The sequence below is a fragment of the Canis aureus genome, chromosome 4, assembly GCF_053574225.1.
Source record: "Canis aureus isolate CA01 chromosome 4, VMU_Caureus_v.1.0, whole genome shotgun sequence".
NCBI lineage: Eukaryota > Metazoa > Chordata > Mammalia > Carnivora > Canidae > Canis > Canis aureus.
The window spans coordinates 29,427,028-29,453,438 of NC_135614.1; the positions used below are offsets into that span (position 1 = coordinate 29,427,028).

The window sequence follows — 26,411 nt, forward strand, 5'->3', positions numbered from 1 at the left end:
CCTTTTGAAATCTCCCTTTTGCTCGACTCCTCCAACTCCACCCTTCACAACCCTGGGGCAGCAGCGCTTCTGGCTCGTGGGTCCTGTCCCTGTGCTTTAATAAAACCAGCATTTTGCACCAAAAACCTCTCAAGAATTCTTTCTGGGTCGTCGGCTTCGGACCTCACCTATATTCCAAAACTTCATCAATCATATTGAATTTAATGTTACAACGTAAGGAGATTCAAGCCTTGGAAATAATGGAAAACCTGTCTGCACTTAAAATATTACTACTTAATTATTTGATGCTTGCCTCAGAACTTTATAATGCAGACTTTAGTATAGAATTGAGAGTTATGGGATCCCTGGGTGGCGCAGCAGTTTGGCGCCTGCCTTTGGCCCAGGGCACGATCCTGGAGACCCGGGATCGAATCCCACGTCGGGCTCCCGGTGCATGGAGCCTGCTTCTCCCTCTGCCTGTGTCTCTGCCTCTCTCTCTCTCTCTCTCTCTCTCTCACTGCGTGCCTATCATAAAAAAAAAAAAAAAAAGAATTGAGAGTTATAACCATGTAACATGAGGGGTTTTGCTAGGGGTGGAGTTGACTGTGAAATTTTCACATCTGAATCTTTCAAATTGCCTGGCAAAAGCTGATACCAGTTCTAAAATATTAGAATGATTTGCTGAATTCGTTACAAACCCCATGGGTCATTTTTAAAATTACAAGTTTTCAGTGAACTTTAAAAACACACACATAGGGCAGCACGGGTGGCTCAGCGGTATAGCGCGGCCTTCAGCCCAGGGCGTGATCCTGGAGACCTGGGATGGAGTCCCACGTCGGGCTCCCTGCGTGAAGCCTGCTTCTCCCTCTGCCTGTGTCTCTGCCTCTCTCACTTCTTGTGTCTCTCATGAAGAAATAAATAAAATCTTTAAAAAATAAAAACACACACATACAAAACACAAAGCTATCATTACACTTAATGATAAAAGGCTAAAAAACCCTTTTTAACCTAGCATCGAGAAAAAGGTAAAATGGTCTTATTTCACCATCCTATTCAATGTTGTACTGGAGTGCCATATGACAAAACAAAAAGAAAAGAAAGGTATAGATTAGAAGAAGTAAAACTCTTTCCAGGTATATAATTATGTATGTAGAAAATCCTAGAAAATATACAATGAAATCACTAAAATAAGAAAATTTGCAAAAATTATAAAGTCAATAAATCAATTGTATTCCTAAATATTGACAATCACCTGTCAGAAAATTAAATTTTATTTTATTTTTATTTTTATTTTTTTTAGAAAATTAAATTTTAAAACATGCTATTTATATAATAGCATCACAGGCCAGATAATAATTAGGAAAGAATTTAACAAAATAGGTACACAAGACTTGTTACAAAAAAACATTGTTAAAGAAAGTAAAAAAGACTTAATAGAGGAATATGCCACACTCATGGGTTGAAAGACTAAGTGTGGTTAAGATGTCAGTTATGTCGAAATTCATCTCTAGATTGAACACAATCCCATTCAAATCCCAGCAGGGGGCAGCCAGGTGGCTCAGCGTTTTTGTTTTGTTTTTAATTTTTCTTTTAAAGACTTTACGTATTTATTCATAGAGACACAGAGAGAGAGAGAGAGGCAGAGACACAGGCAGAGGGAGACGCAGGCTCCATGCAGGGAGACATGGGACTCGATCTTGAGTCTCCAGGATCACGCCCTGGGCTGCAGGCAACTGCCCTGGCTCAGCAGTTGACAGAGATTGTGCAGAGGCTCAATGCCTTGGCCTTGAGCCACTTTGGTGCCTTGGCCACTTTGGTCTCTGAGGCCTTTGGGCAAGGATGGAGATGCTGGGGAAAGAAGCTAAAGGAAGTCCAGAGAACAGACCATTTTATCTACCTGATTATAAAAATCCTTCTCTGCTGTAGCAACTCTTAAGCGACCATTGGGATGCAGATCTTCCCATTCTGAGGCCATTTAGAGAGGTCTAGCCACACATCTTTTCCTCAGAATGCCCTGTGATCAATTTTTAATTGTGCCCTTTCCAAGTCCCTGACCAGCCAGCCAAACCACTGTGAAGAGTACATGGGGGTTCATTGAACACTCTCCGCTTTTGTATTTAAAACTTTGCATAATAAAAAGCCTAAAAAAAAATTCTAATGAAAGCTACTGACAGCTGGCCCGTGTAAATGCACCCAAGAATGTAATCTAAATGTCACCTGGCCATACCAGCCTTTAAAATAGGCTCAAATTTCTCTTTAGGCCCAACTTACATTGACTGTAAGCCCCACCCACCCATCCCCACAACCTAGGAGCACATTCTAGAAGAATGCCATTATTTCACCAAGTCCTCAAAAGGTTCCATATATTGAGCCACAAACAAGGCTGAAGCTGATAGCCATCCCTAGGGCCTCCATCCTCTGGCTCTCCTAGTCTAGCTCCCACCTGTCTACATCTGCCACCTGAGAAGCCACTTAAAGAGGCTTAATCATTGTGACGCCTGGGTGGCTCAGCGGTTGAGCGTCTGCCTTCCACTCAGGGTGTGATCCCAGGATCCCAGATGGAGTCCCACATCTCTGCTTCTCCCTCTGCCTGTGTCTCTGCCTCTCTCTCTGGGTCTCTCATGAATAAATAAATAAAATCTTTAAATAAAAAAAAAAAGAGGCTTAATCGTTGCTGCTGTTGACAAAAAGAAAGACAAAGAAAGGTGTAGGAGCCATTGCAAGGTAAAGGAGACTAAAATACAAGACAATTAGTGTGACATGTGATCCTGAGTGGGAGTGAGGTGGGGAATGGCTATGAGTCACTATTGAGAAATTACAATGTGGATTGTGCGTTACATGATAGTGTATTCACGTTAAATTGCCAGATTGCGATCATTGCACGGAGGTTCTGTAAGAGAATATCCTCACACTTAGGAAATACACACTGAAGTATCTGAGAGTGAAAAAATAAAACATATACATTGAAGTATTTCCCCCCTAACTCAGCCTCTCAGCCACATGATTTTCTCTTCCAAATGTTATCTCATTTCTGGATATATCTGTTCAGAGTATTTCACACTTTTGCAAGCCAACACATTTTAACAGCTCCCTTATACCAAAAACCAAAAACGGGAGCATTCTCTACATCCTGTTCTGCATTTGGCTGTCTTAACAATATGTCTCGAAGATCATTGCATGACAGGACACGAAGCGCCACCTCATTTTCTCTTACAACCGAGTAGCATCCCACAGAGGGACGTGACATGATATATTTAAGTAGTTTCCTTTTTACAGATATTTGACTTGTTTCCAATCTTTTGTTGTCCTTTATTAAGACGAGCAAAATAGCCACCTTCAAGGGAATCAGGACAATTTGGGAACATAAGCATACAATAAAAGTATAATGTTAATACATCAATACTCTTGTCAGGGATTATATGTTAAATGGCTACTAATGAATGCAAAATTTGAAGTTATTAATCAGGAAAATAGATTTGCGAAAGAATGATTTGTGGTTATGATAAAACGAGGATGTATATGGGAATGTCGGCAGCCCTCGGTCTTAACCATTAAATGGGTCTGAATAAAAGCATTTTAACACAGTGGGATTGTTTTTACAGAACTACATAAATGATAAATAACAATCAGTAGTAGAAGTAGAGCCCCTGATAGTGGTGTTATTCTTGAGTCATTAATCAAAGTATTGACTTGAAAGAGTAGGTTTTTGGGTTCCTTAATGAACGACCCAGAAAAATGCAATGTCTTAAGAGTTAAAACAACAAATAAAGTTGCTTTTCACTTCATTCTGCCAAATAAGTCTATACTGGAAGGGGAGAAAGTTAACTATGAACCAAGGGTCAAGTGCAGGGTCTAAGGGTATCCCTCCCTGAGGGATATATGAGTATATATGTTTTGGGGTTGCGGGATTTTGTTGTTGTTGTTGTTAAATATAAACTCTGTGTCCACCTTTTCTTCAACATTTTCCCTTCGGTTCTTGAATTGCAACAGATAGTAATTTAATTTAAACTAGCCTGAGACAATATCCCCAGAACCCAAGTGCACGGAGTCAACCATCCTGACCTAAATGCCTCTTCCTCCAGGAACCAGAGCCCAGTACCCATCCTTTCCTGGCATACGTACCACTTTCTGTTCCATCACAATGGCCTTTATGGGTTTTTACTCCTCCAACTGGACAGTTCACTGTCTGAGGCTAGGATCCACATCTTACACTTTTGGGCTGTGCAGAGTCTGCCCAAGCTGGGGTCGCGCCAGCCCCCCTCTTCCCAGAGGCGGCCCGGCAGAGATTGGATCGGCAGTGCCTGCTGCCCGGTGCCACAGTGATGGTCACGCAAACCATGCCACCTCCGCCAGCAGCAGGAGCATGGAGGCGCCCACGGAAGCAGCTCGGGCACCTGATTCAGGGCATCGTGCCTGGGTCTGGAGCCGCCGAGCCTCGTCTGCTGGCTTTATTGGTCACAATAGGCTAGGCCATTCCAACCAACCAAGCCTGACAGCTCAGCGGCTGGCGCACCAAGGTTTCTTGGCCAGCCACAGGCAGGCCCCTGCAGGGTGGACAGCTGGCCTGGGCAGCACTCCTCCAGCGTGGCTCCACCGTCTCAGGATCCTCCTCTTTCATAGGAGAGTAGAAGGTGAGGCCCTGGCAGAGAGACTTCAGGCTGGACACCAGCTCCTGCCGGGTTCCGGGCTTGTCTAGGCAGGAAACACCGCTGCCCCTACGCTTGGGGCCAAGAAATGGAATGGGCGGCATCCAGCTGGAATCTACCCTCTCCTTCCGAAATCCATTACCTGGATTTCCATTATCCTGGACCCTCTGGACCCCAGCATCAGGCATTCAGGCAACTGGCCCGGGTCGGTTCTCTGTCTGCACTCGGTGTCCCCGACTGACGTCGAAGTTCAAGGCCTAAGAGAACGAAGAGGTCAGAGAGTGTGCACCTGAGCTCAGGCGCCGGCCCTGCCCCAGCACCCTCTGTGCCCCCGAAGCCCAGATACTAGAGATCCACCTCGCAAAGCTGCCGTGAGTGTTAAGTGAAAGGGGGACAGGGCCTGGATACCGCTGTCTGGCATTCCTCTCCCCCCACGCACTCACCCTCAGAGGCTGCCCACCAGGAGCTGCTCACCAGGACTGGGACGGGCGGAAATCCTGACTGCAGAGCACCCGGACCAAGGAGGTGGCCTTCCAGGAAGGGGAGTTTCTCCCAACAGGATGGCCCTATTCTGCCTGAATGCATGAGAGCTGAGCCCCGCAGGAAGAGCCCTCTGGGGACCCGAGCCTCCCTGCCCCAGTCCAGCCACGCTTCTCCTTTTCCAGTCACACGGCTGGACATTGGTCTGTGGCCAGGCTTCCAGCTCTGGGTGCGGGTGGAGTGGCCAGGCTGTGGGAGCCACCTGTGTGCAGAGAGCAATGCCGCCAGCCAGCACACACCAGGCAGGGTCTCGGCCGGGGCTCAGGGTGCCCAGAGGGAGACCGGCCACTCTGACAGCCCAGATCAGCCCAAAGGTCTTCCTCTTAAGTGGAAAGACACCGGACTCCCTGAGAGGACAGGGAGAGGGCATTTGCTGCACAGCAGCGATGGACAGGCCTGCATTTACTCCCATGTTTGCCATGTGGCTTGCTGAGGCTGTGGAAATCCTTTCCCTAGCTTCTCCACCAACACCTCCTCTACTAAGGCAGAGACTGCCCGGCACAGGAGGGAGTTTCCTTGGCCAGAGCCCCCCAGGCCTGGGCCCCCAGCCTCTGTGCTCCCACAGAGGACCATGCAGCAATGGCCCAATGGTGGGGAAGAATCTTTTCTCGGGGACAAGTATGAAATTCCCGGGGATAAGTCCTCCCCTGGAATGTGGCCTTTCCACCCAAGACCAGCTCCAGGAAATGAGTGTGTTTTCAGACAGAGTCCTCTTCCTCTGGAGAAAGATTTTCCAAATATGAAAGGATGGAGCTTCTTTTTTTGCACAGGTCTTCTGAAAGGGTGACAGCCCAAGTTCTCCCTAAATTAACAGCAGCGTGTGGCAGAAAAAACGGTGCAGAAGGTCTGGGGAAGTAACCGGGGATATGGACCCAGGGACTGGACCCTCTGGACCCCAGCATCAGGCATTCGTTCAATAGGCTGGGCCAAGGGTGCTGGGAGTACCTATCCCCTACGGGCATCAGGATGCTGAAGCCACACCAGGCCAGTGCGGACACTCTGGATCTGCATTTGTCATTTACTAGTCACGGAGCCTTGGACTACATGAACTGTCTGAGCCTCAGTTTGTCAACCAGAGATAAAATGCCTTGCCCAGACTGCTTCCCAGTTTTCCTCTGATGAACTAAGAAGAAAAAGCCCATGTAAACACTTTATAACCCAGAAAGAATTGTTTTAAAGGCAGCATTGTTATCATTGTTGTTGTTAAGGGAAATGCCAGCTCTCCAGGAACCTATAATCCGCTTGTGGAAATAAATTAAAATACGTGAGGCAGTTAAAGTAGCGAACCATGAGAGTCTGCACTTAGCACAAAATAGTGTTATCAAAATTACGTGCAGTAAGTGTTCTGAAAAAGAGACAGGTGTAGAATGAAGCAGACGGAACAAATTTTATGGAAGTGGTGGGGATAAGAACTGAAGTGAGTCCTCGAAAAAGAGAAGGTTGTAGAGAAATTGGCAGAAGAGAAAAGGCTTTAATAGTATGGGTGTGTGTTTAAGCACAAAAGCTCAGCTAGGACATGCATCATGCAAAGCTAGAGACACCCACTCAAGACTATGGAAAATGGGAGATGGGTCTAAGCCAGGGGTTAACAAGCCATTACCCCACAAGACATTTTTTTTTTTTTTTGGTGCAAAAACTGTTTCTTAGGATGCAAACTAAGAATGATTTTACATTTTTAAAATGTTACACACCCATCTGAATGGCTAAAATCAAGAATAGTGACAACACCAAGTGCTGGTGGGGATGTAGTGCAATAGGAACTCTCATTCATTGCTGGTGGCAATGCCAAATGGCACAGCCACTTTGGAAGACCCTTTGGTGGTCTCCAACAAAATTAAACATATTCCTACTATATGATCCAGCAATGACACTCCTACCAAAGGAGTTGAAAACTTATGTTCACAAAAAAACCTGCACACAAATATTTACAGCAGCTTTATTCATAATTGCCAAAGCTTGGAAGCAACCAAGATGTCCTTCAGTTGGTGGTACATCCAACAATGAAATGTTATTTAGTTCTAAAGAGAAATGAGATATTAAACCACCAACAAAACAAAACAAAACAACAACAACAAAAAAAACCACCAACAGACATGGAGGAAGCGTAAATGCGTATCTCTAAGTGAAAGAAGGCAATCTGAAAAGGTTACGTATTATAGGATTCCAACTATGTAGCTTTCTGGGAAAGCCAAAACTATGGAGAATGAAGAGATCAAGGATTACCCAGGGTTAGAGGGGAGAAAAGGATGAATAGGTGAAGCACAGGGGATTTTTTAGGGCAGTGCATGCTCAGTAGGGTACCAGAATGATGCACATAGGTCCTTACACATTTGTCCAAACCCATAGAATGTATGACAGTGACAGTGAGCCCTAATGTAAACTACGGACTTTGGATGAGTATGATGTATCAATGTAGGTTCATCAACTGTTAACAAAGGTACCATCTGGTGGGAGATGTTGATAATGGGGGAGGCTATAACATGCGTGGATATTGGATATACAGATGATACATAGAAAACCTCTGTACTTTCTAGTCCGTTTTGCTGTGAACCTAAAACACTCTAAAAATTAAAGTCACTTTTAAAAATGTTATGAGGGAAAAAATGTTATAAGAAAGAAGAAAGAAGGAGGAATGATACAGACTTTATATATCCCACAAAGTATTTAGTATAGTATAGCCCTATACAAAGAAAGTTTATTGATTCCTGTCCAAAGGACAAACAACTAGACTAGAATGAAAATGAAAATACAATACAACCAAGGCACCTGGGTGGCTCAGTCAGTTAAACATCCGACCCTTGGTTTTGGCTCAGGTCATGATCTCAGGGTCATGGGATCAAGCCTCCAATCAGGCTCCAGGCTGAGCATGAATATGGAGCCTGCTTGAGATTCTCTCTCTCCCTCTGCCTCTGCCCCTCTTCCCACTCATGCTCTCTCTCTCTGTCTTTAAATTAATAAATAAAATATTAAAAGAAAAAACCAACAACATAATCAAATTTGTGTTATGTAGCTAAAGCAGCGCTGATAGGGAAAAAGAGGAAAAGCCTCAGGTCCGTAGTCTGATGTCCCACAATAGGAGGCTAGGGAAAGAACATCCTAAACCAAAAACAAGAAGAACAGAGGAAATAATAATGGCAAGAGCAGAAATAAATGAAATTGAAAACAGAAAAATGAGGTAGAAAAAAAATCAATGAAATAAAAAACTGGCTTTCTGAAAAAACTGAAAAACCTCTAGCAAGACTGGCAAAGAAAACAAGTGACAAGACGCAAATTACCGTATCAGCAACAAAACGGGCTGTCAGTACAGACCCTGCAGCGCCAGGTCCATGAAAGGAGTAAGAGAATACAACCAACAACTCTACACATAAATCTGACAACTTAAATGAAATGGACCAATTCCCTGAAAACTACAAACTACCACAGGTTACCCCATACAGGACAGATAACTTGAACCACTCTACAACTATTAAGGAGATTAACGTCATAATTTTAAAATTCCCCCAAATCTCCAGGCACAGATGGCTTTACCACTGAATCCTATCAGATATGTAAGGAAGATTTGACACCAATCCTACACTGTCTCTTTATAGGTGTGATAATTCATTTTTTCTAGCTTTATTGAGGTATAATTTACAAAACATTGTAAAAACAGGAGGTATACGATGTGATGATTTGGTAGATGTATACCTTGTGGAATGACTGCTACAATCAATTTAATTAACATATTACCTCACACTGGTACCAGTTTGGTGTGTGAGATGAGAACACTTAAGATTCACTCTTCTGGCAAATTTCAAATACAGTACCATATTACTATGGTCACTGTGCTATGTATTAAATCTCCAGAAGTTACTCATTTTTTTTTTGTTTTTGTTTCATTTTTTTAAAAGAGCCAATTGGCTTTATTAAGGGATTTATGAATTGGGCAACATTCTACCTAGCAAATAGAGGGGACCTCTGAAGAGTTGGAAGGTTTCAATAGGAAGGAGGGTGTGGCAAAAAAACAAAATGTTGTAAGGAAAAAAAAGAAAGGACTGTTCCAGGGAAGGTGACTTTCCCTTCGTTGGGGGGTGGGGGCAGGGAGCAAGGGGCAGGGAGCAAGGGGGTCTTATAATGCAGATTATTTTTTCTTCTTCTTTGGGGAAATAGAGAGGGTCTAGGTGACCGATTACCTCATTGGTGCTTACCAGAAAATTCCTGACTGACCAGTTAAGACTACTTTTCTGGGGGATGTTGAAACCATAATTAGGTTAGGTATCAGCCCCAGTTGGGAAACTTGGCCAAAGTGACATCATTTTGGGCCTGTGGCTTTCTACCAATTCCTCTGTTTTGATCAGACTGTTTAACTGAGAGAAGTGATCCAAATGTGAGGCATTAGCGCCACTCTCAGCTCCTGCTCTGAAGTTTTCTAGAGTTGCTGTTTGTGTGGTATCTGTAGGTCAGAGGGGTTTTGTTTAAACTCTGTGATATTCACAGCTCACAGCTTTAGGTTCACATTCTGCAAGACAGTCGCAGGTTCTTTTGCAGAACTTATTCTATAACTTCAAAGTTGATACCCTTTGACCAACACCTCCCCATTTCCCCCAACCCCTGGTCCCTGACCATCACCATTCTACTCTGCTGCTATGAGTTCTACTCTTAGATTTCACATATAAGTGAGATCATGCAGTGTTTATATTTTTGTGTCTGGATTATTTCACTTTTCATGTCCTCCAGATTCATCTATGTTGCCACAAATGGGAGAATTTCTCCTTTCTTATGGCTGAATAATATTTCAGTGTGTGTGTGTTTGTCTATGTGTGTGTGCACACATCACATCTTCTTTACCCATTCACCCATTGGTGGTCACAGGATGCTTCCATATCTCAGCAGTTGTGAATAATGCTGCAGTGAACAAGGAAATACAGATACCTCTGAGATCCAATTCATTTTATAAAGCCAATACAAGACAATTACATTATAAAATAAGACAATTACATTACAAGAAATAAAAACAAAAAACAAAAAAATGGCAAAGCACTAAAGATCAGTATCCCTCAAAAACCCATAACAAAATATTAGCAAAGACAATTCAGTTAATATATTAAAAAGTATTATACAACAGGATCAAGTAGAGTTTATTTCTGGGATACAAAACTGGTTCAAATTCTAAAAATCAATGTATTCTATCATATTGACAGGCTAAAGAAGAAAAATCACATGATCCTATCAACTGATGCAGAAAAAGCACTTGGCAAAATTCAATGCTCATTCATAAATAATCTTAGAATACTAAAAATAGGGAAAAAAACCTCTTCAACCTAATAAAGAACATTTCCAGGGAATACTTCCAAACCCATTTTATGAGGCCAGCATTATTCTCATACCAAAACTGGATGACACTATAAGAAAATTATAGGCCAGTATCGCCAATGGCTATAGATGCAAAAAACCCTCAACAAAAGACTAGCAAATAGAATTCACCAGCACGCTAAAAGTATGAAACATCATGATCAAACGGGATTTATCCCTGAGACACAGGATAGTGCATCATATGCAAATTAAGAAATGTGACACACCACATTAACAGAATGAAGGATAAAAATCATATGATCTCTCAATAGATGTAGAGAAAGAAGTTGACAAAATTCAAGATCATTTCATGATTAAAAAAAAATAACTCTCAATAAATTAGGTGTAGAAGGAAAGTATTTCAACAGAATAAAGGTTATTTATGAGAAGCCAATAGCTAACATCATACTCCACTGTGAAAAGCTTTCAGATTTAAGATCAGAAACAACACAAGGATGCTCATTCTCCTTTTTTTTTTTTTAAGATTTTATTTATTTATTCATGAGAGACACAGAAAGAGAGAGAGGCAGAGACACAGGCAGAGAGAGAAGCAGGCTCCATGCAGGGAGCCCGACGTGGGACTCGATCCCAGGACTACAGGATCACACCCTGGGCCTAAGGCAGGCACCAAACTTCTGAGCCACCAGGCGTCCCGTGGGATGCTCATTCTCACCACTGTATTCAACATAGTGCTTGAACTCATAGCCAGAGCAATTAGGAAAGAAATAAAAGGCCTCTAAATTAGTAAGGAAGAAGTAAAATGGTACCTGTTTGCCCGCAATACAAACGTATCCCTAAAGATTATATTTTAAAAATTGTTAGAATAAATCTAGTAAAATTACAGAATATAAAATCAATATAGAAAATTTGTTCGTTGGGGATCCCTGGGTGGCTCAGCGGTTTAGCACCTGCCTTTGGCCCAGGGCATGATCCTGGAGTCCGGGATCGAGTTCCACGTCAGGTTCCCTGCGTGGAGTCTGCTTCTCCCTCTGCCTGTGTCTCTGCCTCTCTCTCCCTCTATCTGTGTCTCTCATGAATAAATAAATAATCTTTTTAAAAAATTGTTCACATTTCTATACACTAAGAATGAACTACTGGAGAAAAAACTATGTAAACATTCCCATTTATAAGAGCATCAAAAATAATAAAATAGGAATAAATTTAACCAAGAGGGTAAAAGACCTATGCTATAACACCTATGAAAACTATAAGACATTGATGGAAGAAATCAAGGAAGACACAATTTTTTTTTAAAAAGGAAGACACAAATAAATGGAAAGATATCCCACTTTCACGGACTGAAAGAATTAATATTGTTAAAATATGCATACTACCCAAAGCAATCTACAGATTCAGTACAACCCCTATCAAAATTCCACTTGCCTTTTCCACAGAAATAGAAAAAACAATCCTCAAATGTGTCTGGAACCACAAAAGACACCATATAGCAAAAGCAATTTTGAGAAAGAAAAACAAAGCCAGAGGCATCACACTTCCTGACTTCAAACTGTATTATTAAGCTATAGTAAACAAAACAGTATAGTACACTTAGACCTGCAACAGAATAGAGAACCCAGATACAAGCCCAATTGTATATACCATTAACTAATCTTTAAAAAGTGTGCCAAAAATGCACAAGGAAAGAAGAATCTCTTCAACAAATGGTATTGGGAAAATTGGTTATTCACATCAAAAGAAGTAAACTAGATCCTTATCTTACACAATACACAGAAATTAACTTGAAATGGATTAAAGACTTAAATGAAGGATGTGAAACTGTAAAACTCCTAGAACATAGGGAAAAGCTCTTTGGCATTGTCTTGGCAATGATTTTTTGGATATGAAATCAAAAGCAAAGACAACAAAAGCAAAAATTAAAGCAAGTGGGACTACATCAAACTAAAAAGCTTCTCCACAGCAAAGAAAACAATCAATGAAATCAAAAGGCAACCTATGGAGGAGAGAGTCTGCAGATAGTATATCTGATAAAGCATTAATATCCAAAATATATAAAGAATTCAATAGCAAAAAAATCCCCAAATAATCTCATTTTTAAAAAAGGCAAAGGGGATGCCTGGGTGGCTGAGCGGTTTAGCACCTGCCTTTGGTCAAAGGGCATGATCCTGGAGTTCTGGGATCAAGTCCCACATCGGGCCCCCTCTCTGGGGCCTGCTTCTCCCTCTGCCTGTGTCTCTGCCTCTCTCTCTCTCCCTCCCTCTCTCTCTCTGTCTCTCATGAATAAATAAAATCTTTTTAAGAAAAAATAAATAGGCAGATGATCTGAATAGACATTTTCCCAAACATATACAAATGGCCAACATATAAACAAATGGTGCTCCCAACATCACTAATCATCACAGAAATACAAATAAAAATCACCAATGAGAGATCACTTCACACCTGCTAGAGTGGCATTTATCAAAATGCCAAGAGATAAGTATTAGAGAGGATGTGGATAAAAGAGAAACCTTGTGTACTGCTGGTAGGAATTTAAATTCATATCACCATTATAAAAAACAGTATGAAGTTCCTCAAGAAATCAAAACTACCAATCCCCCTTCTGGGCATGTATCTGAAGGAAACAAAATCAGTATCTCAAAGAGATAAATGCACTATCATGTTCATTGCAACATTACAATAACCAAGATATGGAAACTCCCTCAGTGCCCATCAATGGATAAATGGACAAAAAAGATACGAGCTTTTATATGATGGAATATTATTCAGTCATGAGAAAGAAGGAAATCTTACTACTTGCAACAACATAAATGAACCTAGAGAAAATAATGGGCTAGATAAAGACAAATACTGTATGATCTAATGTATATGTGGAATCTTAAAAAATAAATAAAAGTCAAACTCATAGAAACAGGCTGTAAAATAGTGCTTACTAGGGGATGAGAAGTGGGGGAAATGGGCAAATATTGGTCAAAAGCTACAAGACTTCCATTATAAGATGAATAAGCTCTGGCTATCTAATACACAGCATGGTGACTATAGTTAATATATTGTTAGGTACTTGAAATTTGCTGAGAGAGAAGATCTTAGCCATTCTTACTACCCTTACACACAAAAGGTAACTATGTGAAGTGGTGGATGTACTAATTAACTTGATGTAACAATCATTTCACACAATTTACATATGTCAAATCATCACATTGCATACTTTTTTTAAAATTTTTATTTATTTATGATAATCACACAGAGAGAGTGAGAGGCAGAGACACAGGCAGAGGGAGAAGCAGGCTCCATGCACCGGGACCCCGACGTGGGACTCGATCCCGGGTCTCCAGGATCGTGCCCTGGGCCAAAGACAGGCGCTAAACCGCTGTGCCACCCAGGGATCCCCATACTTTATTTTTTTTAAGATTTATTTATTCATGAGAGACACACACAGAAAGAGAGAGAGAGAGGCAGAGACACAGGCAGAGGGAGGAGGGACTCAATACCAGGACCCTGGGACCATGCCCTGAGCCAAAGGCAGACGCTCAACCACTGAGCCACCCAGGCGTCCCACAAACTTTAGATATTTTAGTTGTCAATTCTGCTCATTAAAGCTAAAAAATTAAAGAACATTTACAAAAAACCTATACTAATATCATACTAAATGGTGAAAGATTGTTTTTCCCTAAGTTCAAGTACAGGACAAAGATGTCTGCTCTCACCAGTGCTAGTCAACATAATGCTAGAAGTTCTAGCTAACGCTAGAAAAGACAAATTTGTCCTATTTGCAAATTACATAATAGACCTTATAGAAAACCTTAAGGAATATACCAAAATAAGACAAAAGAGAAAACACCCAACTCTTGGAATGGATAGTAAGGTTGTAAAATACAAGTTCAATATACCAAAATGAATTGCACTACTCTATACGCATGGAAACTGAAATTAAAAATACAATGCCATTTATAGCTAGAAAAAGTTGTTTACAGGCTTAGGTATAAATATAACAAAATGTGTACAGGACTGAATACAAAACATGACAAAATGCTGATGAGAAAAATCAAGGAAATTCTAACTAAATGCAGAGATACAGCATATTCACAGATTAGTACACTCAACATAGTGTCAGTACATATATATGTTTACTGCAACTCCTATCAAAATCCCAGGAAGATTTTTTTTTCATGTAGACAAGATTATTCTAAAAAATTTTTTTAATAGTTTTTATTTTTTTTACGATTTTATTTATTCATGAGAAACACACAGAGAAGAAAGAGAGAGGCAGAGACACAGGCAGAGGGAGAAGCAGGCTCCATGCAGGGAGCCCGACATGGGACTCAATCCCAAGTCCCCAGGATCATGCCCTGGGCTGAAGGCAGCGCTAAACCGCTGAGCCACCCAGGCTGCCCGATTATTCTAAAATTTATACGGAAAGACAGAGGAACTAGAATTGCTAAAACAATTTTGAAAATGAGAAGAAAGTAAAAGAAATCACTCTACTCAAATTTCAAGACTTATTACAGAGCTTCAGTTATCAAGACTGTGCAATATTGATGAATTGAAAAACACAGATCAATGAAACAGAAGACTCAGAGATAGGCATGTAAAAGTACAGTCAACTGAATTTTTTTTATTTTTTTATTTTTATTTATTTATTTTTTAATTTTTATTTATTTATTATAGTCACAGAGAGAGAGAGAGAGAGGCAGAGACACAGGCAGAGGGAGAAGCAGGCTCCATGCACCAGGAGCCTGATGTGGGACTCGATCCCGGGTCTCCAGGATCACGCCCTGGGCCAAAGGCAGGCGCCAAACCGCTGCGCCACCCAGGGATCCCCCAACTGAATTTTTTTTAATGTACAAAAGCAATTCAATGCAAGAATGATGGTGTTTTTAATAAATGATGGAGCAATCTGACATCCATAGGCAAAAAAAACAAAACAAAAAGAATTTTGACCTGAACATCATACCTTATTATGAAAATTAACTCCAAATGGGTCAGCTTTAAATGTAAAACTTAGAGACTTCTACAAGAAAATGCAGGAGAAAATCTTCAGCACTTAAGGCTTAGTGAAGACTTCTTAGTCATAACCAAAAGCACAATCCCTAAAAAGAAAAAAAATTAATAGGACACTATGAAAAATGAACTTTTGCTCTGTAAAGACCTTGTTAAGAGGATGAAACGGCAAGATACGTACTCGGAGAAAATATTTGCAAATCACTTACGAGACAAAGGACTCATGTTCAGAGTATATAAAGAACACTCAAAATCTAACCCCCAAAAAGAAAAAAAAAAATCTATTAGAAAATAGGCAAAAGACATGAAGAAATGTAGCAGCAAAGAGGAAATAACAGGTGACAAACCGGCGCATGAAAAGACATTCCACGTCACTAGGCATCAGAGAAATGCAAAGCAGGACCATGATGAGCCATCACTGCATGTGAAGGTCGAGGCAGAATTGGAAGCAGGAGCTATTAGGGCAAGAATTCTGGAAGTCTGCAAAGGGATCCACTCAACTTTTTGGCTAAATGCGAATCTGTGCACACAGGGTATAACTCAATAAAACTGGGCAAGAACAGTGGCCAGGGGAAGAATATTTCCCAGGGAGCTTTAAGCCAAACCTATTCATTCTCAGAGATCATACAGTTAGTTATCATTTTAATTCCTCCAAGCCAGAGTGGAGAGACTTTGCTGAGTATGTGGGGGATTTAGTATAAACCCCAGAAGAGTCAAATCTTAATAGTATTCACTAAAATAACCGGAGACTACAAGATAATCTAGACCTGCCCTTAAAAATCTTAAAAAGCATGCTTACAAAGGATTGAGATGAACCAACAGTATCTTAACTGCCTTCCAGAACAAAGCGAACATTCTTTTTTTTTTTTTTTTTAACATTCTTAATAGTAATGCGACAAAATACAGCACTGCTAAGCACATGATGAAAAGTACCCTGCACACTAAAGAATTGCTAGGTATATGAAGAGGAAAGAAAGTGCTACCCACAATCAGGGGGGTAGGGGTGGGGTGGAAAGCTAATGAGAAAAAGAATCCAAATCCCACAGATGATGGGAACATATCAAAGTGACAGGAGTCAACTTGAAGAACCCGGTGAGTAGATCTGGGTCAATATTTCATTTTATTTTATTTATTTTATTTTTTAATTTTATTTTATTGGAGTTCAATTTGCCAACATATAGCATAACACCCAGTGCTCATCCATCAAGTGCCCCCCTCTCAGTGCCTGTCACCCAGTCACCCCCACCCCTCACCCACCTCCCTTTCCACCACCCCTTGTTCCTTTCCATCTGGGTCAATTTAAACAAGAAAATAGGGCAGCCCCTGTAGCGCGGTGGTTTAGCACCACCTGCAGCCCAGGGTGTGATCCTGGAGACCCTGGATCGAGTCCTATGTCAGGCTCTCTGTATGATACCTGCTCTCCCTCTGCTTGTGTCTCTGCCTCTCTGTCTCGATGAATAAATAAAATCTTTTAAAAAAATAAAAATAAACAATAAAATAAAATGACAGCAATGGATTACAAGATATAAAATAAAATAAATATCCATGAGTCCATGTTAATATAAATAAATAGAAGAGAGGGCAGCCCGGGTGGCTCAGTGGTTTAGCACCACCTTCAGCCCAGGATGTGATCCTGGAGACCCCGGATTGGGTCCCCGGTCGGGTTGACTGCATGAGCCTGCTTTCTCCCTCTGCCTGTGTCTCTGCCTCTCTCTCTCTCTCTCTCTCTCTCTGTCTGTCTCTCATGAATAAATAAAATCTAAATAAATAAATAAATAAATAAATAAATAGATAAATAAATAAATAAATAAATAAATGAAAAAGATTGACTCTTCTTTTCAGTAAAATTCCAATTTATAAATATAGAATGATAGAAATTTAAAAAATCATCATTTGGGAAATACCACAGTAATTATTATTGCTGGAAAGAATTTTGAATGCATGCTAAAAGAAGTGGGCCAAAGTATGATGAAAAAGGATGATTTGATTGGTCTCAAAATATGTCCTCAGAAGGTACTTATTGATAATAAAAGAAGAATGGTAACTTTACAGTGGACAAATCTGGTGGACCCTACATTTTTTTTTTAATATTTTATTTATTTATTCATAGAGACAGAGAGAGAGAGAGAGAGGCAGACACAGGCAGAGGGAGAAGCAGGCTCCATGAAGAGAGCCCGACGTGGGACTCGATCCAGGGTCTCCAGGATCACACCCTGAGCTGCAGGCGGCGCTAAACCGCTGTGCCACCGGGGCTGCCCTGGTGGACCCTACATTGAGCAAATGCTGAAAGTTAACACCACGAGTAGTAAGACATACTGATATCTTGGTACCTCATGATGATATATTGGAGAGGGCACCACATGACTTCTGGGGTGTTCTTGCCAAACTTGCATAACCTCAACTGTGAGGAAATATCAAAGCCACTGGCTGTAAAGAACATGCTCTGGGACTCTTTCTAGTCTTCTCAAAGCCTGCTTTTCTCTCTCCCTCTGCCCCTCCTCTCATTCATGTGTGGGCTCTCATTCTCTTAAATTAAAAACAAAATTTTTTTTTAAAGATTTTACTTATTTATTCATGAGAGAGAGAGAGGCAGAGACATAGGCAGAAGGAAAAGCAGGCTCCATGTAGGGAGCCCGATGTGGAACTTGGTCCCAGGACCCCGGGATCACACCCTGAGCCCAAGGCAGTTAAGCCACCCAGGTGCCCCTAAAAATTTTATTTATTTTTAAATTTTATTTTTTACACTATTTTTTTTAAGATTTTATTTATTTATTTTTGAGAGATACACGAGAGAGAGGGAGAGACACAGGCAAAGGGAAAAGTAGGCTTCATGCAGGAAGCCCACTGCAGAACTCGATCCTAGGACTCTAGGATCATGCTCTAGGCTGAAGGCAGGTGCTCAACCGCTGAGCCACCCAGGTGTCCCTAAAAAATTTATTTTTTATTTTTTTATAATTTTTTTAATTAAAAAAACGTTTATATGGAAAAGCAAAGAACATATAATAGAATCTGGAGGGCTTAGACTACCTGATTTTGGGGACACTTGGGTGGCTCACTGGTTGAGCACCTGCCTTTGGCTCAAGGCGTGATCCTGGAGTCCCAGGATTGAGTCCTATATCAGGCTTTCTGGATGGAGCCTGTTTCTCCCTTTGCCTATGTCTCTGCCTCTCTGTGTGTCTTTCATGAATCAATAAAATCTTTAAAAAAATTTTTAGACTAACTGATTTTTATCATAAAGCTACAGTAATCAGCAGAATGGGGAATTGGCTTAAAGTTGGCCATAACAGATTGATGGACCATGAAGTCCAAAAATGGGTTCCATTTATATGGTCAGTTGACGTTCAACAAAGATGCTGAGATAATTCAATGGAGGAAATGGGAGTCTTCAATAAATGCTGCTGAAACAACTAGATACCCTTAACTAGTTGGGTTTAAAAAAAAATCTCAACTGTTACACTACAAACCAAAATTAACTTTGGCTAGATTACTGAATGTTTATAAAAATTTAAAAATTTTACTCATAATAGTCAAAATTTGGAAACAACCCAAACCAAAACAAGTAAATAAAGTCTTAATGTATTCAAATAGAGTATCACTCAGCAATAAAAAGGAACTAGTGATAAGTGTGACATGAAATTTGAAAATATTATGCTAAGCAAAAGAAATCAGACACAAAAGAGAACATACCATATAATTCTATTTATATGAAGCTCTAGAAAAGGTAAATCTCATTGACTGTACCAGACAGCAGGCCAGTAGGGCTGAGGTTGGGTGGTGGGCATTAACTGCAAAGAGACGTAAGGAAAATGCCCTTTATCTGGATTGCAACGATTGCAAAAGCATAAACATTTGTCAAAGCTCTTCAAACCGCAAGCTTTAAATGAGCATATTTTACTGTTTGTAAATTATACCTCTATAAAGTTGATCTCTAAAAATTAGCCAGAAATATTAGTTTCCTGCTCATCCTTGCAACCTCATCCCCTGTATCTGTTGTCCTCAAGACATCAGTGTGCATCGGTCACCTGGGAGTCCTAATTAAAAAATCATCTTCCCAGGCCCATGCCCAGGAGTAGGTGGACAACCTGGGACTTGGCATTTGCAACAAGCATCCTAGAGGATTCTGATTCAGGTGTCCTGAGACCACACTTCGGAAAACTGGCCCTTAGTGGACTTCGGCATTAGATTTTTCTCCTGGATCAGACTCAGGCCATATTTGATCATCTGGTAAGAGCCCTGACCTGCCCGAAGGCCCAGCATTTCCAGTTGAGGGCCAGAGCTGCTCCTGGAGCTCATCGTGGCAGATAGTGTGATATGTCTTCTCTTCATAGAGAGGCTGCCTGTGTTTTCATTCCAGTTTAAGTGACTGATCAAGCCATGCCCCTGGTCTCAGAAATGCTGTTAAATATTTGCTGCCTGGAAACCCCTTCTAGTTGGCACAGAGGACCAACGGAAGTTCTTGAATAACTGTCATCCGCATTGGCAGTTGGTGGCTTAGCCCTGCCACATTGCCAGGGCAACCGGGGCACCTCCCAGAAGCCTTCAGGGGTGCTGCTCCCCTCCCTGAGGCTGGACAGACTTAAGCTGAGCAGAGAAAGTGAAGCAGGCAGTCCAGTCCGTTCAAGGTTTAGGGAGTCGGGCCCTAACACAGGGTCCCATGAAACGCAGGAGCCTCTTGAAGCTGTCTTTCAGAAGCTGGGTCACAAGGAAGCCTCAGAGCTGTTGCCAGAGCTGGCAGGAGCCACCATCAGAAGCGACCACCGAGAAGAAAGTCCTTCTGCTCAGTCCTAAAGGGAAGGATGCTTTGCCACCATGGGTCCCCGCCTGGGTGGGCCCTGGTTTCTCACAGAGGGAATAGATGTAGTGCCATGGGGAAGGGGAGATGGGGATTCAGCAGAGGCTTCAAACGAATCTATATAAATATTAAAATAGAACAAGACCAAAGCTTGTTAGCACAAAAAGGGAGTAGAGGGTGGGAGTCAGGGAGTGGAGAGGGAGGAGAGGAATAATGGTCCCAAAGAATCAGCCTTAGAAGGTCAGAGTAACTTCGCACAAAATGTTAACTCTGAGCTTGTTGGCAGCAAAGGCAGAGAAGGGAGTTCATGGGTGATGTCAGACCTTTGGGCTGGTAGAAGGAGCGTCGGTACTGATTTTTCAGGAAGCGAAATTGATTTCCTGACTCCTGAGGAAGGCAGCAAGCCAGAGCCTCCCCATATTTCCTTACACTTGAGGTAGGGATTCAGCATCCTCAGCAAAAGGAACTCTTAGTTCCAAGAGAGGATAGTGAGGGGTTCCAAGCCAAGGAAATGAGGAATGGTTTAGCTCAAAAGGTAGGAGGAGGTTGACCTGAGGCTACTGCCTTGAAGCCAATAAAGCGTAACCTCAGCCCCCCCCGCCCCCCCACCCCATTCGCAGGACCTCTCCGAAGGTTCACTCTGTTTTTTCTGCCCATCCAGGGCATGCTGTCCACATTTGATTTTCTGCTTTTACTGATTTTACAAACTCAAACCATTTCTTAGGCACAGACGGAAATTTAGAAGCAAAAGCAAAAGCAGTGAGCGCTGTCCTAAAAGCACTGCATGTTGGGAAGTTAGCCCTGGAAGCACCTGGACCCCTTCAGACCATGCATTGCTGGGGAAGCCAGGAAGGAGCTGGCTATGGCTAGCAGGATAAGCAGCACAAGAAATGCCTCCTCAGTAGCTGGAGGGGCGTGGGAGGATGGGCGTGGGGGGTTGTTCAAGGGTAGAGGGTGGTGGGTCAAGCCAGGACAAAGCTTAGCCTCTCCTACTTCTTGACAATCTTGAGGAGAACTGCTGTTCCCTCTGCTCAGCACATCCAGGATGACCCGCTGGGATGTGGGGATGGTAGGGTAAGTGCCCAGTACAGGAGAACCCTGTACTCCTATTGGGGCACTTAACTGCCTCCTTTTTCATAGCCCTTTGGACTTGATCCTCCCAGCAATATGTACCTTGATGCCAAGGACAAAAGCTTCCTTGCCAAAAAAATAAAAGATTTAAAAAATTAAAAAGAAAAGCTTCCTTAAAAAAATAAAAAAATAAAAAAATAAATAAAAATAAATAAAAATAAATTAAAAAAAAAGAAAAGCTTCCTTGCCTCTGCTCTGCCCAGGAACTCATCAGGTTTGTACAAAATACACGGCAATAGGCTTTTGGGGATCTGATCCAAATGGGAAGTAAAGAAAATAGGAGCCAAGAGTGAACTCTGAGTGCCTTTCCAGTCCTATTATAAGAAAATAGTAAGCACAGTCAGTCCCCAGGGTCAGCGAAGCAGCACTTGAGAGTTATCAATGGTCAGGAGCAGAGATGGGTGTGGGTTTTAAGTGGGCTGGAAATTTCCAAAAATGGAAGATCCTTAAGAGAGCTAATGCGGGTTACAAATATAAAATATTTTATATATATAAAAGAGCTTGGGAGCAAGGGGGGAAGGGGTGCCCCTGGGTAAATAGCCTGTGGCCTTGAAAGTGGCTGGTGAAGGTGTAAATGAGATGGGAAGATGGGACTTGAGTCTGGTGAACCTCGAAGGATGGGCACGTTTTGGAAAGACCTAGGGCCAGCACTTAAGTTGTGGCTGTGTGGAAGGGAGTAAAAAGGAAATGAGCGCCTTGATGTGCTTTGGTGGTTTAGGGCCCAAGAGGGGAAAGACTCCAACATGACGAGAGTTTCTGCTGAGTGCTAGAGAAGAGCTGTACCAGTAAGGGGATGCCAAGGTCAAGAACAAGGGGAGATCTGAAGGGGAAAATAGGAGGATTTTAGGCATTTGGACTTGAGGTGTGATGGAAGAGCTATGGATTTTGAGATGGTCATCTGACACCTGGGAAGTAAGGGATAGAGAAGTCTCATTCAATAATTGGAGCATCCATCCACCCATCTGCCCATTCAACATGAATTTGTTGGTAGCCTCCACCATACCCAGCCCTGTGTTAGGGTCAAAGGGTATAAAAGGTGAAGTATTCCCTCCCTTTGAATAATTAAATTTAGGCTCTCAAGAGAGAAAAACTAGTTGAGTAAGGCAGGGTCTTTTGGGCACAGAATAAGTGACCCAGAAGTGAGGGAGCTGGCTGTGACATCTGTCACCCTGTTGTCTTCCAGAAAGTATTTAATTCCACTGACCTGTGGATACCTTTACCATGTGGATCCCCCTTTACTTCTTCCCAACTCCACTTGTGGTCCTCCCCAAAGGGTGACTTGTCTGAAGAGAACGGTGTTCCCAGAGCCCACAGCTGTACTCTGGTCAAGGGTCCTTGAGTAAAATGGGTAGTAAAGACCAGGAGAGGGGTTCACAGAACGGAGAAATCCTCTAAGAAAGGAGGGAAGTTAGGGCCTCCACACTCCTGGATTCCAGAGGAGGTGGGACCGAATCTGAATCCTAAATTGTTGAAGCATTGGCCTAAGTGAAGCGGAAGCAGCTCTAAGAGATACAAGCCAGCTTCATCTAATAGAAAGTACCTGATGTCAGGCAAAGCCTCCTTAACCGGCCAAACCTCAACCACGAGGAGGAGGAAGCAGCCTTCCCTGTGGCCGCTGGGTTAAGGTGAGAACCATGTCCCCCTGGAAGGTGGCGTGTGCCCATGGCATTGCTTGCCTGACCCCTCTGGTGCTGTTCCCTCCATCTGGAATTGGCTTCACCAAGAAGCAAGCATCAGAAACTGAAGCAGGGGAAACAAGTCGAGGTGGGCAGACAGAAGGAGCAGCTGGGACCAGGGAGGAATAGGCGACAACACCAAGATATTAAACATAAACTCCCAGATTCACACTGGAAGACGTGTTGTGGGCAGCAAGCTCGTCTAGAGCTATTTCTTCAGGGCCTTACAATTGAACAAGTGACCTTGCGTGTGTGTGTGTGTGTGTGTGTGTGTGTGTGTGTTTTTCTATCACTGAAGTGTATGTTTCAATTTCCTGGCTCTCAGATGAAGTTTCTTGAACCTTTAATGTGAATGGGTATAATACCTATTTTGATGTCGCACGTGAACGTCTAGTATTTCAGATCAAAGCAGCCACTGCTGAGGGCCATCTGAAATGCACAGGGCTTGGTTTCCCTCCTAATTGCCAACCAAGCAGTGCATCTCACACTTTTACGAAAAAAACTGTTGACCGCCTACCCTCAAAGCGTACCTCAGAGATGGTCATATCTCCAGAGACGCTATGAACTACCGTTACTCTGTGTCTCCTTGGCTGCCTTTTGCTCTTGAGTTTTCTTTGCCTCCCATGAATAAAGGGAAGTCAGGAAACGTCAGAAAAAAAGAAGTAGCAGCAATTGAGTTACTTTTGCCACTTGTTCCCACTCAGCTGCCAGGGTACGATATGATGCTGAGGCTGCAAGTGTGCCGTCCCTCCATAAAGGGCCGTGTCCCACACGGGCGGGCCAGTGGCCCATGTGGCAAGAAGAGCTGGGTACGGCTTGGTCAGGGCACGGGACTCCCTGTGCCAAGTGCTGAGTCAGCTCACATCACTGGGCCTGAGATAAGGGGAGGGGACTAAAGCCCCAGGGGCTTTGCCTGTAACTTCTCTTGCCAGTATGAACCGAGTGAAGCTTCTTGTCCTGCCCTGGGAAGAGTTCTCACACCGAAGTATCCTACTCTCCTCACTGCCAGGAGAAGCTTGCTCACATTTAAAACTACTCCCAACTGGAAACGGGAAAGAGGCCTCAGATACGAAGTAGGTTCTCTTCATTCATTGATTAGGAAAAAATCCAACAAACTGAAAAAATAGAGGATAAATGCCCATATAGCCCCTTACCTAACTCAGAAAATCCTACTATTTTCCTTTTCTGCTTCAGATCTTTTTTCCAGAAGTAAAATGCTACTGATGTCTATGAGGCTTCTGTTCTGGTACTGGGGCAGACAGGATAACCTGAAGAGCTCCTTGCAGCCAAACACCTAGAAAATACTAGGTACTATCTATAAAATTTCCTTTTAATGTGTAGTGGAGGTTACAAGAAGGTAAAGGAAATTCCCCTGGGCCACAGCACCAAGAGCACAGAACTCTATAAGCAGCTGTCGTTGCTGCCTATGGTGGGAAAATGTGGTAGCATGGGGTCACGTTTTGCAATGCCTGGTCTTCTTATATCCACACGTGGAGGGGAAATCGTGGGCTTGTTAGGGGGTGTTGGGAGTAAGACACTCCTCACACAAAGTTGGGGTTCTCTAAAAGCAATACTTACCCCCAGATATAGTAAAATTAGACAAAGGAATCTAAGTCTGGGTTCTGCATAGAAAAGTCTCCCTAGGAAATTTTTAATCAATGTCTAGGACTCCTAGGCTTTGGAGTTTAAATATATATTCCACTCATATGTGAGGAACTAAAAAAATTGACACTGAGTTGGTGATATCTTTAGGTTACCTGGCAAAAGCAAATGAAATATCTCTGTACAGGACCCACCCAGAGGTCAGGGCTCACAGGGGTCCCACAGATAAAACTCTTCTAAGAATGAGCTCATAGTCCCAAGAGGTAATAATATATTTAAAGGAAAAATTCACCCCTTGGCTTGTATTTGTTTTTTCTCCACTCTTTTCAGCTACAAGATACCCCTGCTACAATGATACCAACTGTTCCTATTAACGCAGCAGAACGAGGCCCTAAGAACTGTGTGCCCCTCTATCTTGTACCTTCCCTCCCTGAGAGTAAACACTGAAATTCCTGATAAATCCCACGTATTCTTTTATATTTATACTACACTGAGTGATTCCATAAGTAATATATGCCTTTGTTTGCAACCTCAAGCTTACAGATGAGGAAAACCATGCTCAGTTACAAAGGCCTGTGAGCCAGCTAATGTCAGAATTTTTTTTTTTTAAGATTTATTTATTTATGATAGACACACACAGAGAGAGAGAGGCAGAGACACAGGAGGAGGGAGAAGCAGGCTCCATGCTGGGAGCCCGACGTGAGACTTGATCCTGGGACTCCAGGATCGCGTCCTGGGCCAAAGGCAGGCGTTAAACCACTGAGCCACCCAGGGATCCCCTCATGTCAGAATATTGAGTAGAATACGGGACTGCTATTTCTGGGCTCCTACCCCCCCCCCCTTTTTTTTTTTTAAGATTTTATTTATTCATAGAGAGAGAGGCAGAGACACAGGCAGAGGAAGAAGCAGGCTCCATGCAGGGAGCCCGACACAGGACTAGATTCCAGGATCACACCCCGGGCCAGGCAATGCTAAACCACTGTGCCACCAGGGCTGCCCTTTTTTTTTTTTTTTTTTAAAGAATTTATTTATTCATGAGAGACACACAGAGAGAGAGAGAGAGGGAGAGACACAGGCAGAGGGAGAAGCAGGTTCCATGCAGGGAGCCTGATGTGGGACTCGATGCCGGGACTCCAGGATCTTGCCCTGAGCCCAAGGCAGGCGCTTAAACTGCTTAAACCATTGAGTCACCCAGGGATCCCCCATCCTACCCTTTGTAATTCATCATTTTGCTTCAGTCCCTTGCAGCCAAGGTTAAAACTAGTCTCACTTCTCTGATACTATGCCAACAATATTTGAGAGAAAGCACCGAGAAGTCAATGTGTTTTTATTTTTATTTATTTTTCAATGTGTTTTTAAAAGTATGACTAGTTCCCAAGACAAATGATCCCCGATTGGATGATTGTCACTTGACTGTCCATTAGAGCATGGTTGATGTAGAGAATTGGGGAGGGGTGTGTCGGGATTACAATTTGAGGTCCACTCAGAGGGGAAAGCCCCATGTGATAGAATGAGCCAGTGAAGAATCTCCTAAGTCATGTGGAAGCTTGAAAAGCCCAGGAGTGGTGGGTGGTGGAAGGAGCGGCGGGAAGAGGATGGCATAAAGTCAAGGACTCTGTGTTTTGCTGGGAGCCCATGGCTACACGAAGTGCACGTTTCACAGTCAGGACTGCTCCCCGTGACTAAGTGGAAGGTGAGGGACCCTCCTGGCATCAGCATCACCAGGTGGCTGTGGCATTTCAAGGGCAGGGCACA

The 26,411-nt window shown here is 42.6% G+C and overlaps 2 long non-coding RNA genes across 5 annotated transcripts in view; one reads left to right on the forward strand and one right to left on the reverse strand.

The window, feature by feature from the left end:
• LOC144312416 (uncharacterized) overlaps positions 1-20,596 on the reverse strand; it is a 68,657-nt gene extending 48,061 nt beyond the window's left edge. The window contains exons 1-2 of one of the 3 annotated variants that reach the window (XR_013377878.1): positions 19,694-20,596; positions 4,102-4,882 (exon numbers count right to left, since the gene is read on the reverse strand). This is a non-coding gene — a long non-coding RNA (uncharacterized LOC144312416). The remainder of the gene's footprint in view (positions 1-4,101; positions 4,883-19,693) is intronic. The other 2 variants (XR_013377879.1, XR_013377877.1) reach the window with 2 other exon arrangements.
• LOC144312417 (uncharacterized) lies at positions 19,182-25,423 on the forward strand. Of its 2 annotated transcripts, XR_013377881.1 has the most exons (3): positions 19,910-24,127; positions 24,249-24,362; positions 24,987-25,423. It is a non-coding gene; the product is annotated as an uncharacterized LOC144312417 (long non-coding RNA). The 2 variants fall into 2 exon arrangements; XR_013377880.1 differs by having other exon boundaries at positions 19,182-24,362.
• Positions 25,424-26,411: the final 988 nt, after the last annotated feature.